This window comes from Leptonychotes weddellii, chromosome 15 (assembly GCF_054177405.1).
Source record: "Leptonychotes weddellii isolate Sample4059 chromosome 15, ASM5417740v2, whole genome shotgun sequence".
Taxonomy (NCBI): domain Eukaryota; kingdom Metazoa; phylum Chordata; class Mammalia; order Carnivora; family Phocidae; genus Leptonychotes; species Leptonychotes weddellii.
The window spans coordinates 2,543,870-2,567,787 of NC_138383.1; the positions used below are offsets into that span (position 1 = coordinate 2,543,870).

General features: G+C 53.8%; 1 protein-coding gene and 1 long non-coding RNA gene across 5 annotated transcripts in view; both read left to right on the plus strand.

The window, feature by feature from the left end:
* Positions 1-23,918, plus strand: part of RBFOX3 (RNA binding fox-1 homolog 3) — a 458,835-nt gene that overhangs the window by 24,530 nt on the left and 410,387 nt on the right. The gene's annotated exons all lie outside the window — the stretch shown is intronic.
* Positions 10,794-18,192, plus strand: LOC115941143 (uncharacterized). 3 transcript variants are annotated; one of them, XR_014140344.1, is made up of 4 exons: positions 10,794-12,134; positions 12,357-12,519; positions 14,156-14,297; positions 15,365-18,192. It is a non-coding gene; the product is annotated as an uncharacterized LOC115941143 (long non-coding RNA). The 3 variants fall into 3 exon arrangements; XR_014140342.1 differs by having other exon boundaries at positions 10,794-12,519; XR_014140343.1 differs by having other exon boundaries at positions 10,794-12,519; positions 14,156-14,265; positions 15,365-18,191.

The following is a 23,918-nucleotide window of genomic DNA, read 5'->3' on the forward strand; positions in this document are numbered from 1 at the left end:
GGCCCAACCCACAGCCGGGAGTCAAGCTCAGGTAATACACAGCCTGAGACAAGGCTGTCCTGCCCAGCCCTTCTTTAACTGACAGAAAGGAGATTTGTCTGCAAACATGTCAGAGTGAGGGCAAATTCTTTCGTAAGCCACTGACTTTGTGGGTAGTTTGTTATGGAGTATTATGTGGGCAGTAGCTGACTGATGCACTGACTCTAGTAGAGGGTGGGTTTTGGGAAGCTGATGTGGGGTGAGGGGTGAGGGTTCGAAGGTGTTGGGGAGGGCAGGGCTATGCAGGGGTGCAGAAGGAAGAAGACTGTGTGAGGTTAGCAGGGAGGCTGGAGAGGGTTTGAGGAGCGGGGAGGGGGAGTTGGAAAAGCACTTCGGAAGCAGGCTGTATGAACTGGTAGTGGTCTCAGAGAAGATCCCCTACCCCAGGGCACAGTCCTTCTCCCCCTTATCACGACCTCTGTATCCAAGCTTGCTCCCGAATTGCCACAGAACTTGGGAAAAAGGTATTTTCTCTGGATGACTACAGGTGCTCACCACTCCCCACCAGAACACGTGGATGTTTCAGTGAGGGCCTCGATCCTCAGGAGGATATTCTGAGCAGATCCAGGCTCCGGGCCTTTTTTTTTTTTTTTAATTTTTAAAAGATTTTATTTATTTATTAGAGAGAGAGAGACAGCGAGAGAGGGAATACAAGCAGGAGGAGTGGGAGAGGGAGAAGCAGGCTTCCCGTGGAGCAGGGAGCCCGATGCGGGGCTCAATCCCAGGACCCTGGGATCATGACCTGAGCCGAAGGCAGACGCCTAACGACTGAGCCACCCACTTGCCCCCAGGCCACAGTCTTTAACTTGATTCTGGTGCCTCAGCCCTCAGCTCCCTTCAGGGACACCCATCCAAATGGTCTCTTAGGACTCTCCTTTCCAGATGCCCTAGCCAAAGAGTGGTGAACACAGAGGCAGGTGCCAGGATCAACGAGTTGCCTAGAGGGAAGCAGGATGGGCTTGGAAGTCCGGATGCGTAGCCTGGAACCCATGATGGTCTGGAGAAGAGCCGCGGATGCAGCGGGCACAGGGCCCCAGCAAGTGATTGGGCTCAGAGGGCTGGCTGAGGGCAGAGGCCTGGGGAGAAGCAGAGGACAGGAGGCCAGGGAGGAGGAGAAGACAGGGGGCCGGGGAGGAGGAGAGGACAGGGGGCCAGGAAGGAGGAGAGGATCCAACCTGAACACCATGAATCCAGCAAAAGCAACAACCAACACAGCAAAAAGTTTCCAAATATAAACAGCGCACATCCCCATCAACATGTTAATTAGGGCTCATTAGCCATGAACAAGCTCTGCGCAGCCTGAGGAGGCCGCCTTGGGTGGAGGATGTCTCCTGGAACCTTCTGTCTGCCCCCGGCGACTCAAGCCTGCGCCCATCTGCCAGGACCCCCGGGCTGCCCGGTCTTCTGCCACGGCCTGCACAGATGCCCTGCACATCCCCTCCTGTCGGGCCTTATTGTTCTGGTGGCTTGGTTTCTGTCGGCGCTGGGGTCTGATGCGTGCGTGACTAAGGTGTGAGGAGCTGCCAACACAACATAAAAATCCATACGAAGGGTCTCCGGGAGCAGCGGTAATGGATCGGAAGAGCTGCAAGCTGCTCATGGCTGCCGGTCCCCGGTCACAGCGGGGCCGGTAACCCAAGCCCCTTGCCAAGCTCTTGTCACCCGAGGAGGGCAGAATCTATTTGGAGGGGGAAAGAGGATGTAATTCCTGTCTGCCCTGCCCATTTAAATAGTAGCCATAAGATGAGCTCCATTCAGAGCAAAATAAAACAAGAAATCAATGCAGCCCGGACCCGCTGCCTTTTAATTATTGTTATTATTTGCACCGCTAAACTTGTGAGGATCCAAGGCGCCTTCCCAAAGGTTTTGGGCAGCCCGGAAGGTGCCGATAGTTGCCATCACTGGGTGGGTCCCCCAGGAGGTGTGACCAGGAAGAGCTGGGTTGTGTTGGGTCTCGGGACAAGGAGAGAATTTTGCCATGCTCTGGTTTTCAAGCCCATCAGGTGGGAGGATGGGGAGGAGGAGGGAGAGAGGACCTGCCAGGGGGGTCCCTGCTGGAGAGGGTGCTACTGATGTCCCGCCGATCTGTCGGTTTGCAGCCACCCCCTCTCCCGCCCCCCGTGACCAGCGGGCGACAGGAAGTGTAAAGGGCTGGCCCCAGGCTGAGGTCCCCTCCTGCCACTCTCCTGCCCCTCCCTCTGCCTTTTCTGGGAGCCCTCATGGGAGTCGCCCACCAGGAACCCTCAGGTTGGGCGCTCCTTCTAGGGCACCCACTGAAGACACTTGTAGGGACCTCAATTAGACATCCTATAATCATGAAAATTTCCAAGCTGCACACAGGTCTCAGCCCCCCAACAGGTAATGGGTGGGTCATTTCTAAGGGCGAGGGGTATTGGCCAGAGTGGCTGTCCCTGCAGGTTCCAGCTCATGCTGGGGGGTTCGCACTCTCCACCCCCTTTCACCTCTCACCTGCCAGCCACCCTCCCTTTCCTGCCACCTGCCCTGTGGACCTCACACTCCTCGGAGAGACAGCTTACCTAGCTCCGACAGTCGTGGTGGGGAGTCAAATCCCTGTAAAAAGTCCCCCTGCAAGAGTGTGTGTACGTGTTTGTGTGCAGTGTATGTATGTATGTGTTGGTGCATGTAGATGCATGTGCATGCATATGCATGTACACGTGTCTATGTAAATGTACATCAATGCACACGAGTAGTGTATATATGTACACATGCGTGCATACATATTTACATATGTGCATGTGCACATCCGTGTGTATATCTATACACATGTGCATGCACACACATATGCACGTGTATTTCTATATGTTTGTGTACACACATGTATGTGCATGTCACATCTATGTGTATGTGCACACCCGTGTGCATATGCGTATGTATATGTGCACAGATACAACTGTCCATCCATGTGTATATGCATGTCTTTGTTATATATATGTGTGTATATATGCGTGTGCATATGTACTTGTATGTGCATGTGTACATCTATGTGTGTGCATGGGTATATGTGTGTGTGCACCCACCCATGGGTATGTGTGGGTGTGCACGCCTCTGTGTATATGCACATGCACATCTGCGTGTGCGCCCGCGTGTGTGTGCGCACCCATGTGGGTGTGTATGCCTCTGTATATGCACGTGCATGTCTGTGTGCGCGTGCGTGTGTGTGCGCACCCACGTGGGTGTGCACGATTCTCTGTGTATATGCATGTGCACGTCTGTGTGTGCGTGCGCGTGTGTGTGTGCACCCACGTGGGTGTGTACACCTCTGTGTATATGCACGTGCACGTCTGCGTGTGCGCACACCCACGTGGGTGTGTACGCCTCTGTGTATATGCACGTGCACGTCTGTGTGTGTGCACGCATGTGTGTGTGCACCCACGTGGGTGTGTATGGACTGCACATCTGTGTGCGCATCCATGTGGGTGTGCATGAATCTCTGTGTGTGCACACGTGTGTGCAGGTGCACAGGCCAGTCTCCTGGGGCTCTGCTGATCCCTGGGGGGGATACGCCCTCCCAACTTCAGGTCTCAGCTGATGCTGATGTGTCTCCGCCCTCGGCCTGTCACCTCCTACCACAGCATTCGGTTTTCTCTTCATAGCGCTCAGAGGCACCTGTGGTGACATTATGACTTTTATTGCTGATGTGCTCCGTGTCTCCCCAAGGGCTGCTGTCGTTCCCAGCGGTAAGCCCAGTGACTGAGCAAGGCCTGGCTCTCTTGAGGTTCGAGGCTGTCCATGGGCTTCCTCCTTGACCACAGTGGGAATCTGGACCCCTTCTCTGACCTGTGTGGCTGTCAGCCTTCTGTGTTCTTTGGGCACTCCGGCCCATCAGCATCCTCGGAAACAGCTCTCTGGATGCCACCCAGACAGAAGCAATTTCCAGGCGCCCAGCTGTCTCACCACAGAATGTTTCCATGGGTGTCCGTTTTATTCCTGGGGGGTGGGGGTGGCTGGGAGGGCACGGCTCCGGGGCCGGCCGGGAGAAGGCAGCCTGTGGGCGTGGGCTGGCCCTTGGGCCCCACACCACCCCCCTGGGGAGGCCCCACCTGCTCCGCCACGGGCTGCCTGCTTCCCCTCCAGGTGGACTTCGAGGGCAGCAAACAGGCTGGGAGCAGCTGGGTCCTGCAGCAGAGAGCTGGAGAGGAATAGCTTTCGTCCTCACCCTTCCTGCCAGGAGGACCTCTGGGAGCTGACTGCTCCCGGGGTAAATGAACATCCCGAGGGTCTGGTCTCCAAGACGTTGCTCTGGTACAGGGGGAGGAACTCAGGAGCACGGGTGGAAGAGTCCTTTGCAGAAAAGCACGAAAGCCCTTTGCCTCTCCCCACTGCTAACAGATTTCAGTCGGTGCAGCAAGATAATGGGGTGCATGTGTGCCTGTGTGTCCGGGGCTCCAGGGACTGAAGTGGCGCCTGGGGAGACTGGAGCGTGGGGCCGGGGGGCGGAGCAGCTGGGGCTGGGCAGCGCTGGACACCTCCCCCGCCCACCCGGCCCTCTTTCTGTCCCCAGCTCCGCCTTCAGGCCTCGTCACCACCCACTGTGTATCAGGAACCTCCCAAGCATTTCAGTTTGCAGAGCTGGCTGGACACGTTACATAGCGAGTGGCCGGCAGCAGTGAGTCCCAACCGTGACCTTCGCCCCGGAAGGAGGTCGCTTTATTTTGAAGCTGCGTTGAACTGTGCATCGGCTGAGACCTGCCTTTTCTCCCCCAGTGAAGAGATTAAAATCCTTAAATGCCTTCTGGCAAAAGGGACAGCTGCCTCTTTATCCTTAAAATGCAAGTCAGCAAGGAACACACTGGCCAGGGCCCGTGTGGGTTGGAGGAAGGCTGCCTGTCCCTGTGACCTAACCCCATTGATTTCCCCAATCTGATGAGACCTGGGCAGTGATCGATATCCGTGCATTTCTGCGAGTGAATGCAGAGGGAAGCGGGAGGCGGGGAGCCATGCGCCGGGGACACCAGCGCACGGGCCGGCCCTGCCAGCCGTGGGAGAGCCCACCCCTCTGGCCGGAGCTGCACCCCAAAGGCAGGATGGTGATGAGCAACGGTCGGCCACACACGGATCACAGGACCCCAGTGGGCTTCGGGTGGATGGGAAAAATAATTCACGTGGCACGGTCTGACCCCAGCTCACCTGGCGTCCGGTGTCCCCAGCAGCTGTCCGCTGGAGGACTTTCTGCATCTGGCTTCACCTTCTGTCCGCTCCTGCCCTGGAGACGCTCAGCCTTCTTACCCACTGGCTCCGTTCAGCTTGTAGTCTCAGTGCCTTGAACCCAGACCTGGGCAGCCGATTCATGCTTTGTTGAATGACTGAGTGCATTTCTGGTGGGGCTGTCCTGTCCCCTTTCACTGTGTCTGGCCACTATTTGCGCTTCTCTGTCCCTCGTCCCTTGGCCCAGGATTTCTGTGTGGGGCATGTGCCCGGATATTTCCACTCTTGGAAATCCTACACAGCCTTCAGAACCCCACTCAAATGTCACCTCCTCCAGGAAGCCTTCTGTCGCCTCCAGCTAGAAGTGGTCCTTCCCTGCCTGAGTTCAGGCTGGGTGCTTAGTGGTCTCAGAGGTGTCCCTTCCAGTAATGATGGCTGCTTCTTTTTTGTTCTTGCTAAATATTGCCGTCGTGGTAGACTGTCCTTGGACTCATCTGGGGTTCCTTCTGAGAGGAAGCTGGATTTGGAACGTCCTCTCATTTCTGTGCCTCGGCTGGAAATACTGCTCCTGCACCAACACTCTGAAGCCCAGTCTTAGATCCAACCTCCTTTCTTTTGGGCGTCCGGTGCCAGGCCTTTGCCTGCTGCCAACCCCTTAACCGTGGGGTGCTTTCCATCTTGTCTGGACTCCAAAGGCCAGTAGGACCATCGGGTACACCTCTTCCCCCTGCCGCTAGCCACGCTCCCTGCTGCTGCTAAGGTGATAGATTTAGGGTGGGAACCTGCTGGGGGCCCTCTCCTGCTCACACCCAGCCCCTGGTGGTCCTGGCTGCCCAGCACAGCCCGCGGCTCCCTGTCGCCTGCCATCCCCTGGTCTGCCATGCTGCATAGTACCGGCCCCTCGTGTGCCTCCTCGCGCCTCTGCATCTTTGCTCACCGTGCCCTCTGCCTGGCGTGCCCACTCCGTGTGTCTGCACCTGGCCCGCCTTTAAGACCGAACGGAGGAATCACCCAGGAATCCCAAGCCTCCGGTGGGCTGCATGTCTGGACCCCACCTCACACCCTGGGTGGTTAGTCCCTCTTGAACTCATCAGCATCCAAGGCCAAAGGCTGCATTTTGTCTCTCTGGACTGCCAGATCCTGGCCCAACCTTTGCTGAGCCCACCATGGGAGGCTAAGCGGGACCACCCTCCAGTAGCCCAGCTTGGGGCTAGATCGCGGGCTGGCCTTGTCCACGATGAGCAGGCATGACTGTGGCCCACGCCATGGTGGGGTTCTCCATCAGGGCCGATGCCTCCCTCTGAAACCGACACCTCATCTTCACCTAGCCCGGCCGGAGGCCGCCCCTGGAGCGTGGCCTTGGCTGTGTGCAGAGATGTCTCAGTCCTGCTGACCACCGGACAGGCAGTCCTCAAACGCCACTGAGGCAACACATGGCATGCTTATTTCGGCTCACAATATCTGCTGACCTCTTCCCCAGGAGGGACTCAGCTGGCTGGGGAGGCAACGTAGGGACAGTCCATTGGGACGTGGCCACCTCAGTCTGGGAGTGAGAGCATGTTCTTCCATTCCTCTCCCTTTGGCCAGAACTGGACATCTGGTCCCCCCGGCACGCGGTGGGGGTGCGGCGGGAAGGGCAGGCCCCACTGGATGCCTGGCTCTGGGCCAGCTCACTGTCTCTGCCACGGGACTCCGGGCTCAGCGTGGGCACAGTACGTGACAGCTCTGTGCCCCAAATTTCCCAACTTTTGAAGTCAGCACAAGAAAGCTATCGTGGGGATTAATGTCCCACCATCATGAAAGTGGCTTTTGTGAGGGCTGGCCAAGGACGTATTTGCCCTCAGTGGCCACTCGGCGTTCCACGGCAACAGAAGCGCCTGGAAGGGGCGTCAGTGACAGCTCAGGGTACTGCCCTCTGCTGCCAGAGCCCCACCCCTCCTCTCAGAGAGAGCTCCCCTTGACTCCTGCTCCTGGAGCCCGGGGTCGAAAGCCAGAAAATCCATGGATGCCACGCCTCGCACGTGGCACACAGCCCAGGGCCCCACACGTGGCTCCCCTAGAGCCAGAGGGGGTGGCACCCAATTTACGGTTGAGCAAAGAAAGGCCCGGGGACTTGCTTGGATCAGGGCAGGACGGGGCTCCAACCCCCGTTTCCGGCTTCCAGGCCGTCCCTCTGGGCTCCGCTCCAGGCCCCCTTCCCAGTGAAGAGGCCTCCTGCCCTGGCTCACGGCAAGTGTTGGCAGGATGACAAAGGCTGGGCAGAACATGTCCGATGCGCTCGTGTGGCAGAAGCTATTGGGACACAACGAGAAAACTCGATAAACGGAGATGTGAGAATGCGGATGGTGTCTCGGGGCCGAAACAGGTCTTGGGTATCCTTGTTGATTCAAGAGAGTAAAGCAGAGACCGGGGGGCTTGCAGTGTCCTGTCTCACCTGATCTTCCACCTGAAGACGCAGATAACTACATTTGCATGCTAGATGGAGAAGTGCGAATATTCCCCACAGCGGCCAAAAGGTGAAGAAGCCATGTGTCCATCGACGGATGCGTAAACATAGTGGGAACCGCCACACAACAGAATATTACTCAGCCTTGAAAAAGGAAGGGAATTCTGACACCTGCTACAACGTGGATGGACCTTGAGATTATCATGTGGAGTGAAGTAATCCAACACAAAAGGACAAATATTGTAAGATTCCACTGATACAAGATCCCCAGAGTCGTCAGATTCATGGAGACAGAAAGTAGGATGGAGGGGGTGCCAGGGGCTGGGGGAGGCAGGAGGGGGTTCATGTTTAATGGACACAGAGTTTTGCTTTGGGATGGCGAGGACGTGGGTGGACGGTGGTGGCAGTTGTTCAACAACGTGAACGTACTTGATGCCGCTGAGCTGTGCACTCATACACGGTTGAAATGCTTATTTTATGTTATGTGTATTTTACTACAGTTTAAAAAAAAGGCAGCATGAGGGGTGCCTGGGTGGCTCAGTCGTTAAGTGTCTGCCTTCGGCTCGGGTCATGATCTCGGGGTGCTGAGATCGAGTCCCGCATCGGGCTCCCTGCTCCGCAGGAAGCCTGCTTCTCCCTCTCCCACTCCCCCTGCTTGTGTTCCCTCTCTCGCTGTCTCTCTCTCTGTCAAATAAATAAATAAATAAATAAATAATCTTAAAAAAAAAAAAGCGGCATGAGTGTTTCTTTCGGTTTCCAAGTCTTTCTTAGGCTTTCTCTGACCCTGGCTGGGGTGTTTCTGGTGGCGCCAGGAGCCCCCACAGGCAAATGCTGAGACTCTCAAGGCTGGTAAGTGTTCCTCGTCAGGACCTGCCTTCTCAGGAGCGGGCGTCTTCCCCCGGCCTGAAGCCCTCTCTGGATTTCAGGTTTTATGCTTCTGTTCTCTCCCGAGCTTTATGGGAGTTTTGTATTGTTGTGCATAAACCCAAACTTACAAAAGGTACACTGGGGATGATTAACCAATACCATCATACTGTGTCTCCTCCTGCGAAGATTTACCGCGTAGTTAACTTCTTACAGGGTAATTTCAAATGCAGTTCGTGCTGAGCTGTGTCCATGTGCAGCAACCCAACCTCTCTTTTTGGTGGAGGACTGAGGGTCGGGGAATGAGGGAAGGGTGACCTGGGGCATCAGGTGCTTGCAGAATCCACTCTGGGGGAGAAGCCCTGCTACACTCACATCTCAGAAGTCCTTGGCAAGGTCTGGGCCCCCACAAAGGACGTGGGAGGGGGACGGCCTCAGCCCAGGATGACTTCATTGTGGAGACAGAAACTAATTCCTCTCTAAGTGGGAAAAGGCTCTTTAGCTACATTAAGAGGCTGAAATCTGATGAAAAGGCAAATAGATTCAATCTTCCTTGCACTAGTCGCCTGGGACTTCGTAAGACTCAAACCGATTAGAAAAATTCACATTGAAAGCATCATTTATAATAGACCAAAATCATAGAAAACATTTGGCTTGGAGGGAGGGAGGAAGAGCACTTCCACCTAAGCCATAATCTTTCATTATCTCCCCCTGCCTCCTTTATGGGGTCTGACAGCCCTGTCTCTTCCCCAGGACTAATCATTAGACTAATTAGTGGCTAATCAATGTTTAATTAAAACCTAGCCATTAATTACAGGAAGTGCCATGGCAACTTGAGAATAAACTGGTTGCAAGTGGGATCCGATTTCCGTAAGCATGGCTGGTCACCCAGGCAGGAAACTTTCCTTCTGGTCTTTGTCGGTGCTTCTTTGCACTTTGGTTTGGGTGGATCTGGAAGTCTGGAGAAGGGAGAAGAGAAGGAGTAGAGAGCAGCATGGGTTGATAGGAGCATCTTGGCTTCCGGCCCATTACCCAGTTTCCCCACCCACTCCACCGGACCTTTCCCCATGGTTCTGGCATCGCTCTTCCCACGTCTCGAATTTTAATCTATTTTTCCTCTGAAAATCCTTTATTGGGCATCTACATACTTGCATTTAGACTAACACTCAAACCTATTACCATAAACTGCAAGGTCCTAGATCAGTGGTTCTCAACCCTGGCTACACGTTAGAGTCACCAAGAGAGGTTAAAAAAAAAATAGAATAGAAAGTTAGACAAACAGACCAATGAACAGAGTAGAGAACCCAGAAACACACCCAGCATATATGGGTAAACAACATATGATATGAGGCAAAGGTGGCCCTTTCAAGAAGGTGGCATGGATGATCTTTGCTATCAATGGTGCTGGGTCAGTTGGATAGCCACCTAAAAAAAAACCAGGAAGCTTGACCCCTACCTCACACCATACATGGAGGTCCAGTCTACCTTCTAGAAGATAATATAGAAGACTCTCTGGAATATTTTCACGATACAAAGAGCACTAACCATAAAGGAAAAGATGGACAAATGAGGTTATATTAAAATGAAGGGCTCCTGTTCACCGAAAGTCGCCATTAAGGGAGTGGAAAGGTAGGCACAAGACAGGAGATGTTTCTGGAGATATGACTTGCAAAGGGGCTCACAGGAAAACGGGTAAGAGACTTGAACAAGTACTTCACAAAGTGTCCTATTAGTCGTCAGAGAAATGCAAACGGAAATACTGCTCTAACCCAGTAGGATGACTAAAATGAGTAGACTGGTGACCCCAAGGGCTGGTAAAGATAGAGGACCACTGAACATTCATACTTTGGAAAGCTGTTTAGCACAATCTCCTGAAGCTGAGCATATGCCAGCCCCGGGGCCCTGCTGCCCCACTCCTAGACATCTGCTGAGGAAGGTACACATACCAGTGCACCAAGGCGCATGCTCTAGAGAGTGAGCACAGCACCATCGTTTTAATAGCTCCAAACGGGTTGCAACCCAAAAGTCTTTCAACAGGAGTAGGGCCAAATAAAACTGGTGAATTCATGTAGGGGGATACATAACAGCACCTCTATACTCAATGAACCTCACAGAAATAAGGTAGCGTGAAAGGACCCAGGCACAAAATTGGATGTCAACTGTATTATCCCGTTCATACAGAGTTTAGGAACAGGCAAGATCATGGAGGTAATTATCTTTGGGGAGGAGGAAGGGGGAGTCACTGGGGAAGGAGGGGGCTTTCTGGGGGTCTGTGTTATTCTACTTTTTGATCTCAGTGATGTGTGCATGGATGGTCCACTTTGTGACTAATCATTGAACACACATTTATGATTTGTGCACTTTGGGGCATTTGTGTTATTTTCTTAAAGAGAAAAATGAATTGAGGCCTGGCTCCAGGCCAGAATAATTAGGTCAGGGTCCCTGGGAGAGGGTTCAGGTGACTCTGACATGTACTGGGGCTGCCCACCTGACCTGGCTTACATGGCCAACCTCTTGTCTCCCCCTCTCCCTTGCCTGCTCCTGCCCACCTCCTTTCTGTCCCTTGAACATGCCTCTTGTTTTTGGGCACCAACTGTTTGCACTTGCCTGTGTGTTCCCTGGGATTGGAAGGCTGTCTCCTGCCTGGCTCCCTCAAGTCACGCCCTACAGTGACCTTCCCTGGCCCGTCCATCTAAAATGGGCTGCTCATCCCAGCCACTTTCTGTTCTATCATTCTGTTTATTTCCTTTACTCTTTTGCGGTTGAGACAATGTCCTGTGGTCATCAAATTCCATTTCATTTGCGTCTTCCTAGATTTCGAAGAAGACTGTGTTTTTCAACCTCCCTTGCAGTTAGGTTGGGGCCAGTGGTTTGTGGACAGAGGTGACAGACGCCACATCCAGACCTTGCCACAGAACCTCTTGTGGGACCGTCCACACCCCCTATTCCTCTTCCACGGTGACCAAGGTGACCACCTGTGTAAGACGGAAGAGCCCAGGACGTAAGGAGCCTGGAGCCCGGAGTCACCGACAGGAGGAGAGCTGCCAAGTGGGGCTGCTGAACCACACTGATCATAGGTGAGAAATGACCTTTCCACAAAGCACTGAGCTTTCAGGCTTTGTTTGGGCCTGCGCGAGCATAGACTGTCCTGACTCATGCGGCACTCACTGCAATCTGAGATTACCTTGTTGGATTTCTCTTTGTCTAGAACGTGAGCTCCTGTTTACAGCTGTATTTCCAGCCCACGGGCACAGGCCCGGCGTGCAGAAGCCCAGCAGCATTCCATGCAGGCGATAAATGATTCAGTGTCGAGAGGACTCTGGAGACAGAGATGATGTTCTCAGGGTGGGAGGGGGGAAGTCTGCAGGAGAGAGCGTGGGTCTTGGGTTCCCTTTCTGAGTGGTAGTCTCTCCATCTGTAATAGCACGGCATGCAATCATCGCTTATGAACACCTAGCATGTTGCAGGGTGGAGAGGCGGCCTGTAATACTCCCTAGGATTGCAGATGCAGACGGGCAGACAGGGGAATTGAAGGCTCGAGTCAAGAACGGTCGGCCAGCACCTGCACCTGCATTCGGTGGTGGAGGGGGCTGCACTTTCAGACGGGAGTGGGGTGGAGGTACGCTCATTGCCGGGTTGGCTTGGGGAGAGGTGCTCAGGGCACTCTGCACCCATCCTGGGTGGTGGGAGGCACCTCCAGGTGCAGAGCGACACCATGTTCCCCATTCAGGGAGGCAAGCTGGCCTTGGACGCACCTGGAAATCCCAGCAGGGCAGTCCTTGCACCCTTGGGTCCTCTGCCTGTCTCCTCTTTCACCTTCTGCTGCTTGCGCTCCCTGCAGCTCCACTGTCCTCTACCTGTCACCTGGCCCAGTCTCACCTGTCTGCAGATTCACCCCGGTTACGCTGCTGAATTTCCTTTCCTGGGACCTCTGCATGTTTAGAGATGACTGCTGGAGATCGGAGAGTCTTCACACGGAATGAGAGACCAAGTGGTGATGAGGGGTGCGTTTGGGGTTTTGCCAATGGCTCACAGTGCCGGGTGGGCCTGGGAGGGGCGGGAGGCTGGGCTCTACCTGTCCAGGTGTAAACAGGGTGAAGAGTGGGCCATGGAGAGCCCCAGTCCAGGGGACTCCAACCCTTTTGTACCAAGGAGCCCTATGGCATCTGGGGGAGCCAGCAGACCCCTTCTCAGCAAAATAGTCTTAAATCCATAAAAGAGATTTCCTAGGGTTATAGTATTAAAATATAATTATCAAAATATTTAAGAAATGAGACATCGTTGTATATGCTTTTTTGTTGGAGAGAAGTTCTTGTAACATAAAATGAACCCTTTTATTTTTATTTTTAAAGATTTTATTTATTTATTTGACAGAGAAAGACACAGCGAGAGAGGGAACACAAACGGGGAGTGGGAAAGGGAGAAGCAGACTCCCTGCCGAGCAGGGAGCCCGATGCGGGACTCGATCCCGGGACTCCAAGATCATGACCTGAGCCGAAGGCAGTCGCTTAACCGACTGAGCCACCCAGGCGCCCAAAATGAACCCTTTTAAAGTGTCCAACTCAGTGGCATTTAGTGTCCTCGCCGCACCACCAAGGCACCCCCCCCCGCCCACGTCCACCACCTCTGCCCGAACCCGTCGAGCGGGTCCTCCCCATTCCCCTCCTGTCCTGGTAACCTCCGGTCTTTCTCCACGGACTCGCCTATCCCGAATATTTTATAAAAATGTGGTCTTTTGTGACTGAGCATAATGTTTTCCAGGTTCATCCACGTGGTGACAGGTGTCAGACCTTCATTCTTATGTCTGAATATATTCCATTGCACAGATACCATACTTTATCTATTCATTGCCTGATAGGCATTTTGGTTGTTTCTACTTTTTGGCTTTTGAAGGTGCTCCTTTTGAACAAATTACTTAACTCGATGTAGTGGCGGGTCTAAGAAGCACCTAAATCCAGAAATGATGACCACGGCGGGTGATATTTTGCGATGCATACACCACCTGGCCTGTGCCATGGACATGCCCGTGTGTCTGTGGCAGGGACAGCTGGCTGGGGGCTGGTGTCCGCGATTGAGAAATTGTCAAAGAGGGGAGTGTGGGAAGGAATGAACTGCTTTCCCATTCAGGTTCCCAGACCCTCTGGATTCTCCCCAGATTTGGGACCCCTGGTCTTGCCAACGCACCCGTTCTTGTGAGAGGCAAGCGGAGCCCTGAGCGGTTACGGCTTTGCCCTGCAAAAACCCGGGCAGGGACCCGGGCCAGGGCCTGGCCTGCAGGTTTGCTGGCTTCTCCGGCTCAGCAATACCCAGGTGTTTTCCGGCCAGGGTGACTCGGGCGGCCCCTATCTGTTCTTCAGCACGTCCGTACCTGTCCTGGGCCGGTGAAGGTCGGCGCAGCAGGGACGTGCCCCTGCTGCCTCCCAGCCTCCCTGCTGCCAGATTTGCCGCCGCCTCCCGCCCCCCCGCCAGCCCTGTCCTCTAGGTTCTCTCACTCCTCCTGCTCCTCTGGGGAAATGAAGTTGTGAGGGCGCTTGTGGGTGACCCGGCACTGTCCTTTCTTGCTTTGCCTGAGTGCTTTTTCAAAAGCCGCCGCTATGGGGTGAGAAAAAGTGAGCCTGTGTTCTTCCCCCATGAACGAAGCCCTGACGACATCCTGCTCATGGATGGGCCTGGAAACACGCCCCAAGAAAGAAATCAGACACACAGGACCCGTGTGGTGTGACGGCCCCTGTGTGAGATGTCCAGGACAGGTGCGTGCGGATAGACCGTAGAGCACCGACCGGTAGGTGGCCGGGGCCGGGGAAGCGGGGAGGGACTGACTGCTCACTGGGCCGGGGTTCCCTCTGGGTGCTGAGAATGTTCTGGAGTGAGATAGAGCTGGTGTCTGCCCAGCACTGTGAAGCTACCGAGTTGTACGCTTTAAAATGGTTCATTTTATGTTAAGTGGATGTCACCTAAATTAAAACAAACAGAACAGCACCTTAGTCCAGCATTTCCCCCCCGGGCTGCTGGGAGATGTGACTTGAACACAATCCAGCGACTACTGTTAAAAGCCCACTGACCCCTGGTTGGCTGCCCCGAGGTGACCTCCCTGCTCCCAGCTGGATCTGGGGCCCTGCAGGTGCTGGGGACAGTTCTGTCTACTTCCAGTTTTCATCCCGAGGCCGCGAGCTGGGCTGAGACTGACGCAGGGCACCCACCCCCACTTTCCTGACCCTCGGTGCCTCTCAAGGTGCTGCCGTGGGTTTCCAGCTTGGCCCCCTGCACCCTGTCTCCTTATGCCCCCGGCAGGAATCTGTGGGCTGCTGAGTGGATAAGGTTGCCATGATCGCAGCCATTTGGGAAGGACCTGAGTGGCCGAGTGGCTGACGTAGAGATAGGTGGGGATGGGGGTCCAGGATGTGTGCGTGTGTGTGTGTGTGTGCGTGTGCGTCTAGGTGTCTGAGCTCCCTACCTGGGCTGCCCTCGCCAACCTCCAGGGGCACCGGCAACCCGGAGCAGCAATGGTCAAGGGGTGCAAGCAGTGTAGGGATGGTGGGGCACAGGCTGAGAGAGGGAGATAGGGGGAGAGAGGGAGGGAGGGAGAGATGGATGGATGGAGGAAGGAGGGAGGGAGGGAGAAAGCAGGTGTACCGCTGCGCATGCGTAAATCAGGAACTAGAGAACAGAGAGACTCTGGACTCCTTTCTAAGACCTCCTCTGTCTTTCTTTTGTGAGAACTGTGAGTCCTTCCTTTTTGTAGTAGTGAATTCTCAGCTTAAGAAAAACCCATGAGCAAAGTAAGTCCCTCCCCTGTGCTGCCTGTGTTGGGGCCACTAAACCTAGGGGTCTTTTCTGTTATTTTTACAGAAGAACAAAGTGTCCTCGCCCTTTGTCCCCTCCTCTGACTTGTGAGCTCATGTGGTCTTGAGGAACTCCATCAAGACGTCACCTGTGTCCTGAGACCGACCAGGTGCCCCACTGAGATGAGCCCCTCGGTGTCCTGCTGATGCGCTGACCCAAGAGCCCTTGAGCCTTCTTTGAAACACCCAGGGAAGCAGCCATGCTAACTGCTCAGCAGGCTTGGGATGCTCGTTATGACCCCTGTGTTCTTCCTTATGGTGCAAGGCTGGTTTTTATGGTGACCTCAATGTTTTCCACGACAGAATAATGTCGGCGCTCGGTGTCCAGAGTCTAGCCAGGGTTGGTATGTGTGGCTGGAACACTGAGGATGCACCAAGAGTATGTGGGGTGGGGGTGGGAGGTACTTGGAGGTTTAAAGACCCCGCTATAGTCTCCCCATGAGCTCACAGAACAGGCCACTGAGAATCAGGTCAGAAGAGGTTTCCAGTGCTCTGCGCGTGCTCTCCCGCCCCTCTCCCACTGTCTTCCTCCTCTCCCCACACAAACCATCCCTCCACCTCCCTCAGCACCTGCCCCCAACCAGGTACCATGCAGGAGCATGTTTCCAGATCTGCTCACTTGCTCCGTGCCACGACGTGCATGAGTCTGTGGGAGGGGGGACAGGTTTGTCTGGACAAAGTGGAGCTCTCCAGGATGGAGAAGGACGCGAGGCCATTCAAAATCAAGAAACCCATTAGCTGTGTCTTCACAGAGGCCAGGAAGCTGAACCTCGGCCCGGGGAGCTGTCCTGCTGCCATGTCCAGTGTCCTGAGCTCATCACCGTGTTGCTCTGTGCAGACTGTGCTTTTCTTGGAGGCTCATTTGTCAAGCATCCCCGGCCCTTGGATGGAAGGGGTCGCCGCCAGATTGGAACTGTGCCTTGATTCTTGTTTTCTGCTGGTGTTCCCACTAACGAAGGGCAGCTGCAGGAGAAAAGCATCCTGGGGGCCTAGACATGGTGGGAGTGGAGCTCCGTGCTGAAGACCCCGGACAAGGTGCCACATCACTTGCTCCTTGCCGTCTGAACATGTGGCCACCTGTATTTTCTAACCGCTAGCTACGTGCACCAAGAAGCAGAGGTGTCGGGAGGCCAGCCAGCAGCTGTGAGCCTGTGAATTTCCAGTCAGACCCAACTCCTTAAGAGCAAAAGGAGTGGGGCTTGGGCGCCCCTGGCCGCCGTGGTTCTTCATCTTGGTGTCTCTCTCCAGTCTGTCGGCACCGGCCCTGGGGCTGCTTCTGTGGGGCCCTCTCCCGTGTCTCCCTTCCTTGCCCTTTCTCTTCCACACCCCTCACCCTGCTTGCCTTATTTCCTGCACCCTAGTTTCCAGGTACTCCTTGTCTTCTACTTGGACCATTGCCGAGGCCTCCCTGTCACCCCCCCCCGAAATTCCAAGCCTATATATCCCATTGTTGTCACAGAAGTCTTTCAGAAGCAGAGCTACTTCTATGGCATGCTGCTGCTCAAGAACATTCAGTGGCTCCCTGTTACCTAACATAAAGAAGTCCAGACTCCTTGGCATGGCCTTGGACCCCCTCCGATTTGGCCCTGAGTTGACTTTATGGACGTGGCCTGCCTCATTTCCAACCCTAACCCCACTCCCCATTCCCACAACTCCTGGCTGGAGTTAAACGGGATGGCCTGCTTACACCTCCCATCTGTGTCCACCCCGCATGGGCTTTGTGCTGGAGAGTTCTGTGAAGGAGACGACATCCCAGTGATCTTCCAGTCCACACTACCTACCCTCCCCTTCCCCTGAACTCAGAGTGTTTACGGGCTGGGTCACTCTGCATGGAAATTCATTGATTCAACAAACGCTGCCCATTGACACGATGCTTTGGTTCAGCTTGTCCTGAACTTTCCTGGACAAACTCCCGCCACACATTCTCAGTCCTATGGCGTTTTCAGCTCCTTGTTGCTCGGTGTCACAAAGAGGCTACTGTACCACTTCCCAAGTCCCACCCTATAAGCACCTAGGGTTTTCTTATCTTTCCATCCTTCTGTTCTTTAACTCACCATGTGTTTACAGAGTTCCTGTTCTGTGCCGAGCACTGGGGGTACCATGGGGGTGAGGTGGACCCCGTCCTCCTGTTGTGTGAGGCGAGGTGGACGGGACCCCCCAGCCCCAGCACTGTGTAGTGAGCATGAAAAGGTGTGGGTGCTAGGAAGCAGGTGAGGGGGGCTGTGTGGTCTTGGGGTGTCAGGGGCCCCGTCTCTACAGAGGGGACTTTCAGCTGATATTGGAAGGATGACTGGGTGTTGGACATGAGAGTGGGAGCATCTGGAGACACACCAGGAAGGTGTGTGAAAGGCAGGAAGCATGTCCCAAGGGACTGGCAAGGGCTGGGTGTGACACCATCAGAGTTGCCTTTTGCGAAGGTGACCCTCTGCCGAATCCGGCCCACTGCCGGTTTTTGTCCATAAAGCTTTATTGGCACCCAGCTGCGCCCATTAGTTTATGTTTTGCCAATGGCTGCTTTCTAGATGTGGAATTGTGGAACCAAAGGCCACGTGGCCCGCAGCGCCGGACATATTTACATGGACCTCTTATGAAGTGCTTGCAGACCGCTCTGTTAAAAAGCTGGGTTGGGGGTGCCTGGGTGGCTCAGTCGGTTAAGCGGCTGCCTTCGGCTCAGGTCATGATCCTGGAGTCCCTGGATCGAGTCCCGCATCAGGCTCCCTGCTCAGCGGGGAGCCTGCTTCTCCCTCTCCCTCTGCCTGCCGCTCCCCCTGCTTGTGCTCTCCCTCTATCTCTATCAAATAAATAAATAAAATCTTTAAAAAAAAAAAAAAAGCTGGGTTGGTTTGGGATGTCCTGGAAGCAGAGCTGAGACAAGGGGGTTGGCACGGGGATAACGGCGGTGGGTGGAGGACGTGGGCCAGCAGGACTCGGGGCTGTATGGGGTCAGGCAGGGGAGAGAGTGGATGTGAGGAGTGCTGATGGAGACCCTGCTCTGAGGGAAGGCCCCCTGTTCAGGTCCGGACAAGCCCTGACCACCCGACTGTTCCGGAACCTTCCTTTCATTTCTCCATGAAACTGACTCCTGGTCTCTACAGCTGCATCATGCTCCACAGATCTTTCCCTCCAGGGTTTGCCGACGAAACTGGAAAGTGTCTTCACCTTGCTCCCAAGTGTGATGTGGGGTGTGGAGACCCCACAGTTCCCAGAGCATCTGTCTCTGTGCGCAAAGCGTTTGTCTCCCCAGTCTGGAAGACGGCGGTCTACCCAATCCCTGCTCACGCCCTTCAAGGGTGCCCTATACCGTCCCACCAGGACACAGCACTGGGGGCAGTCGGCTGCTGTTTTAATGCTGGCTCTTCTGCATTTCCATAGGCAGAGCACGTCTGAAGGGAAAATTGTACCCGTCTGTCAGGGTCTCTCCTGGAAATCACAAGCCAGAAGCTGAGCTTGGTGTGGTGGAGGGGGGTCGGTGTTTCTCCCCACAGAATGACTCTTGCCAAATGCAAGGCCTGCAACTTTCCCTCCTCACCCCGGACACAGCTCAGGACACCCTGATGGTCACCCCAGCCTGGAGGAAACCCAGCAGGAATCTGCTTTATGAATTCCCCATATCCCTTCACTTCTTTTTAAAAAACACAGTTATTGAGATGTGATTCCCATTCACACAAGTCACCCGTGGAAAGCGAACAATTCAGTATTCACCGGGTTGTGCAAGCATGGACCACAGTGTTCTAGAACATTTCCATCACCTCCAGAATGGAGGACAAAAGGTCCCATCATCCCATTCCCCCAGCCTCTGGCAACCACTAATCTACTTTGTCTGTAGATGTCCCTGTTTGGGCATTTCACAGAACTGTCATCATATACCATGTGGCCTCTTGCGCCTGGCTTGACTCGGCACCATGTCCTCGGGGCTCATCCATGTTGTGGCAGGGGTCAGTGCTCTCCTCCTTTGTACGGCCAAGTAACACGCCACCTCGCTCGCCCCATCCTCCTAATGACTATCACGCATTATTTGCTGGACAATCAACAGCTGAAAACAGAGGTTGGCAAACAGTTTCGGTAAAAGGCCAGAAAATAAATATTTTCAGCTCTGTGGGCCAGATGGCCTCTGTTGCAACTGCTCAGCTCTGCCGTTGCGGCTCAGAAGTAGCTGCAGAGGACACATGTGTGAACGAGGCAGGGTGGGTTCCGGTAAGACTTTATTTACAAGAACAAGTAGCCAGATTTGGTCCTCGGGCCAGTTTGGGGACCCCTGGCATAAAGCATTCTCACCAACCTGCTTGAATCTGGATGTCCGTAGTGTGCACTTCCACGTTCTCCACCCCCGGGTCCCACCTGTCCCCGTGTTGGCCGCCCACTTCCTGGGGAGTGTGCCCTTCTTTCTGCACGTGTCCCAGACACACCACCAGAAGTAGAGTGTGTTTGCCGGTGGTAAGAGCCCTGGGCAACAGTGAACGGGGCCAGGGACCCAAGTCTGCTGGGGTGCACATATGCATGCAGGCTACTTCCCACAGGGGGTTGGGGAAGGCGGTTGGGCAGAGGACAGTGAAGCCCTGCGCGGGCCAAGGGGCTGGCCTGGTGCTGGGGGAGCCCAGGTGGGTATGGTGGGGGCAGGTGGAGTAGGATCAAGGGGGCATGAGTGGGCAGAGGGGGCAGGCTGGGCAGAGCTGTGCAGGTCACTTGCAAAGGCCGTGGGGAGCACAGAGTCGAGTGAACACATCGGGTTGCCCCAGCCTCCTTGTGTGGCTGTGGACCAGACACTTCGCCTCTCTGAGCCTGACTTTTCCTGTGGGGCTCCTCATAGTCCTGGGATTGTTACAAAGTTGAAATGAGGCCGCAGCTGTGCCTGGCACATGGTCAGTGTGGGTCTCCACACTGATAACAAGAAAGTCACCCGCTGCCCATCGAGGGCGGGGAGCCCCCACCCCAGGGATAGGATGCCCACTTCAAGGACCTTTCTAGGAACTGATCTCTCCTTCCTTTGGATAACTACTAACCTTGGATTTATTATTCCTTCCTGGGTTCTAGGAGGTTCTTTGTTCTGGAATGTAACATAATACGGATCTATATTTCCTTAACTAAAGCCTTGGAACTCCCTAAGAACTAGGTGGGTTTTGGGTTTTGTTTGGATTTTACAAAGACACTACGTGTGTCTACGTTACATTTTGTTAAGAGGCTCAGCGGATCTGGGGTGGCACTTTGTATCCCGCGTGAGCATTTCTGAAAAAAAGCACAGTCTGTCTGTTGGAGGAGGTCATGAGAGGATGTGACCACCGGTTGACCCGTAAGCTGGCCCTGGACAATCCGAGGTTCCTCCCCATCCCCTGAGCTTGGAATGTACGTTCCATCTCCTGTCCCACCATTAGCCATCTGCAAGGACGTAGTCCTGAGAGAGAAAGGTGTTGCTGAGACTTTCTAGACAGTGGCTGGGACTGAACTCAGTTACGGCCCCTCCATAAACTTCTAGGATTCTGGCGATGGGTGCGGAGACGTGTTCATCTTGTGGCGCCCAAGACCAGCCTCGTTGTAAGCCCCTTGCTTCTTACGCCGGCACCTACCCATCCGAGTGGCCTTCCTCTTCTGGCTACCCCTGCGCTTCTGGCATGGGCCTGTTTCAGATTTCCTCTGGGGGCTCCCAAGGTGCAAACCAACACCGTCCCAACAGTGAAGGGAGTGATGAGCTCCTGTCCACTCGGGTCAGGCTTTGGTGGTCGCAGCTCACATCGAGAACTTTCTGTGTGCCAGTCACTGGGATTTCTATGTGTTGCTTCACTGAGTCCACCAATCACTGTAGGGGGTGAGTACATGGTTATTGCCCTGGGCACTTGGTCAGCTGGCTGGGGGGGGGGCGAGGAGTAGGGACATGAGCCTGGAGTCTGTCCCCAGGGCCGCAGAGGCCATTCTGTCCCCCTGCCTGCTGTGGGGACGCCAGAACCTCACCGTCTTCGTTCTGGCTGAGGTGCAGGGCTTTGCCTCCAGCCCTGGGGCCAGTGCCAGGCACCGAGCTGCCTCAGCAGACCCGACATTTAACGTGCATGCTGAGCTTCTCCTTTTGCTGCCGGCAGCCTGGCTGGGAAGCTGAGCGCTCAGGCCTATGCTGACGCCATGGTCAAAATTGGTTTAGAACTGGTTCAGTATCCCACTTGGATTCTGAGCTCATTCTTTGTTCTATGGTCCTGCCATGGAGTCGGAGCTCAGCCCTTGGAGGTAGGCCTGCTTTGTGGAAATAGCCGAGAAGCATTTGCATGACGTTGCTTCGGAGAGAGGGAGGGAGGGAGAGGTGCTAATGCCACCACGAGACCCACGTTCCTGTCGTGGTTTCTAAATTGGCTCAGAAGCCTCTGGAAAAGAGGTGTCCCCACATGTTTTAAATAGGTAATACTAAACGACAAAAAGTGGGCCCCCAAGGTGACAGAAGTGCTCTGAAGGACAAAATTCTACTCCACGCCTGAGTCCAGTGACTTGTATTTGTTATGGCCGGAGCTCATGCGCTAGGACGAACACATTTCCTCACACGGAGGGGCTGTGCCTAGGCTGGCCGGCCACATCCAGGTTTCTGCTAGCTCCAGTCTGAGCCAAAGACTTTGGGTTCGATCCATAAAGTTTTCACCAAGGGTCAGGCATGTGGGGCGGAGCCCTTTAGACAGGTGGCTTTTCTGCTGCCTCTCTCATGGGCTCTGGGCACGTGTGGAACTAATTTTCCCAGTGTCTTTCTTTTCTCTCCCTCCACCCTGCCAGGCTATTGTTCTGGAAACTCTTCCCACTGAGCACCGTCTTTGGAGGGTGGTCCCGAGGAGTTCAGGTGCTCTGGCTACATAAAGGCAACAGGTCCTGCAGAGCCAGAGACCCGGCTGGGAGTCCTGGCTGTGCCGCTTAGTACGTGTGTCTTGGGGGCGCACGGCACCTCTGCGGCTCCGTGTACAGATCTGTACGGTAAGTGCCCTGGGTCGGGAACCTGAAAGTTCTTTGCAAGCTCTACAACTCCGTGATTCCATCTTTGTTTTATGCCCTTGCTTATCCTCTTGGCAAAACTGTTAGCCTGCTCTGGATTACCTACTGTGTGAAGCTGAAAAGAAAAAGAGCAGTATTTATTTCAAATTCATACTGTGCAGATGTTTTACATATTTATACAAGCCACACAACTTGCACGAATTGGTGAGGCTTTCCTATACAGGTCCCCCAACATTTAGTTTCGAGAAACTCAATTAACTTTAAACAAATCAAGGTGTATGACAAGCAAATCGTTTTAAAAGTCAAGTAGTGCCCCAAGGTTGTAACAAACACCCACAGCACCCCCGCCCCCCTCTGCTTGCATCCCTTTCTGCTCTTAACTCTTTCTTCTGGCATTTACCTCCTGTCTTAGTTCAGGCTGCTGTAACAAATTATCACAGAGTGGCTTCAACAACAAACGTTTGTTTTTCCCAGCTCTGGAAGCTGGGAAGTCTGTGACCAAAGCACTGGCAGAGCCCGTGTCTGGTGAGGGCCCACTTCCTGGAGTGGAGACGGCTGTCTTCGTGCTGTGTCCTCACGTGGCAGAGAGCAGACAGCAAGCTCTCATGTCTCTCTCTGCAAGGGCACTAACCCCATCATGAAGGCTCTAGCCTCATGACCTGAGGTCCCACTTCCTAATACCATCACATTAGTGGTTAAGATTTCAACATGTGAATTTTTGGGGACGTAGATTTTCAGTCCACAACCCCTCTGTATCTCTAAGCATTATGTTACACTGAAATCTCTTGGCTTATCAATTTTAGACTTCAGCTTTGAGCTTTTCTTTTCTTGATCATCTTCCAGCCTCCCCAAATAATAGCCCAATTTTGGTTAAGTCTACATACAAGTTTTCTTTACTATGACTATCATAACTTCAGATTTTTTGGTACAACTTTTTGTTTATTCTAGAGTTAATAATTGCTTAGGCTTTGGTACATCTTCCAACATGCTTTTCCATGCCAACTTCCATAAGGTCACGCCTGTCGGATAGTCGATCAGCCCTCTTTTCTCCTGAAGATGTTGTTCTGGATCCCTCTGACACCTGCCCCATCATGCAGTACCCTCCAGACTGCTACATGGTTCTGGTCCAGAACTTTCCTTTACTCACTCCTGTGATGGAGTTCATGCTTCCTGGATCCTGCTGTTTTATCTTTTTGTTTCCTACCTAGTCTTAGTGGAGTTCATTCTCTTGCAATATCCTCAGACGCCTCATTCTCTTCTCATGTTCAGTTCATAGTCTGCTTGAGTATAGACACCTAGTTCTGAAATTATTTTTACCTAGGATTTCGAAGGCATTTTTTCCACTGCATTCTGGTTTCCATGCTGCTATTGAGAAGTCTGATGCCATTCAGATTTTTGATCCTGTTTTATGACCTAATTTTCTTCTCTCTGAAAGCTTTTATCCTTGGTGTTCTGAAATGTCATAAAAGTATGCCTTTGTTCTTTTATTGTTTGGAAGCTTGGTGTGCCCTTCAGTCTTGACGGCTCGTGCCCTTCGGTTCTGGGAAAGTTTCTGGTATTATTTCTTTGATAATTTTATTCTCTTGATTTTCTCTGTGTTCTCATTC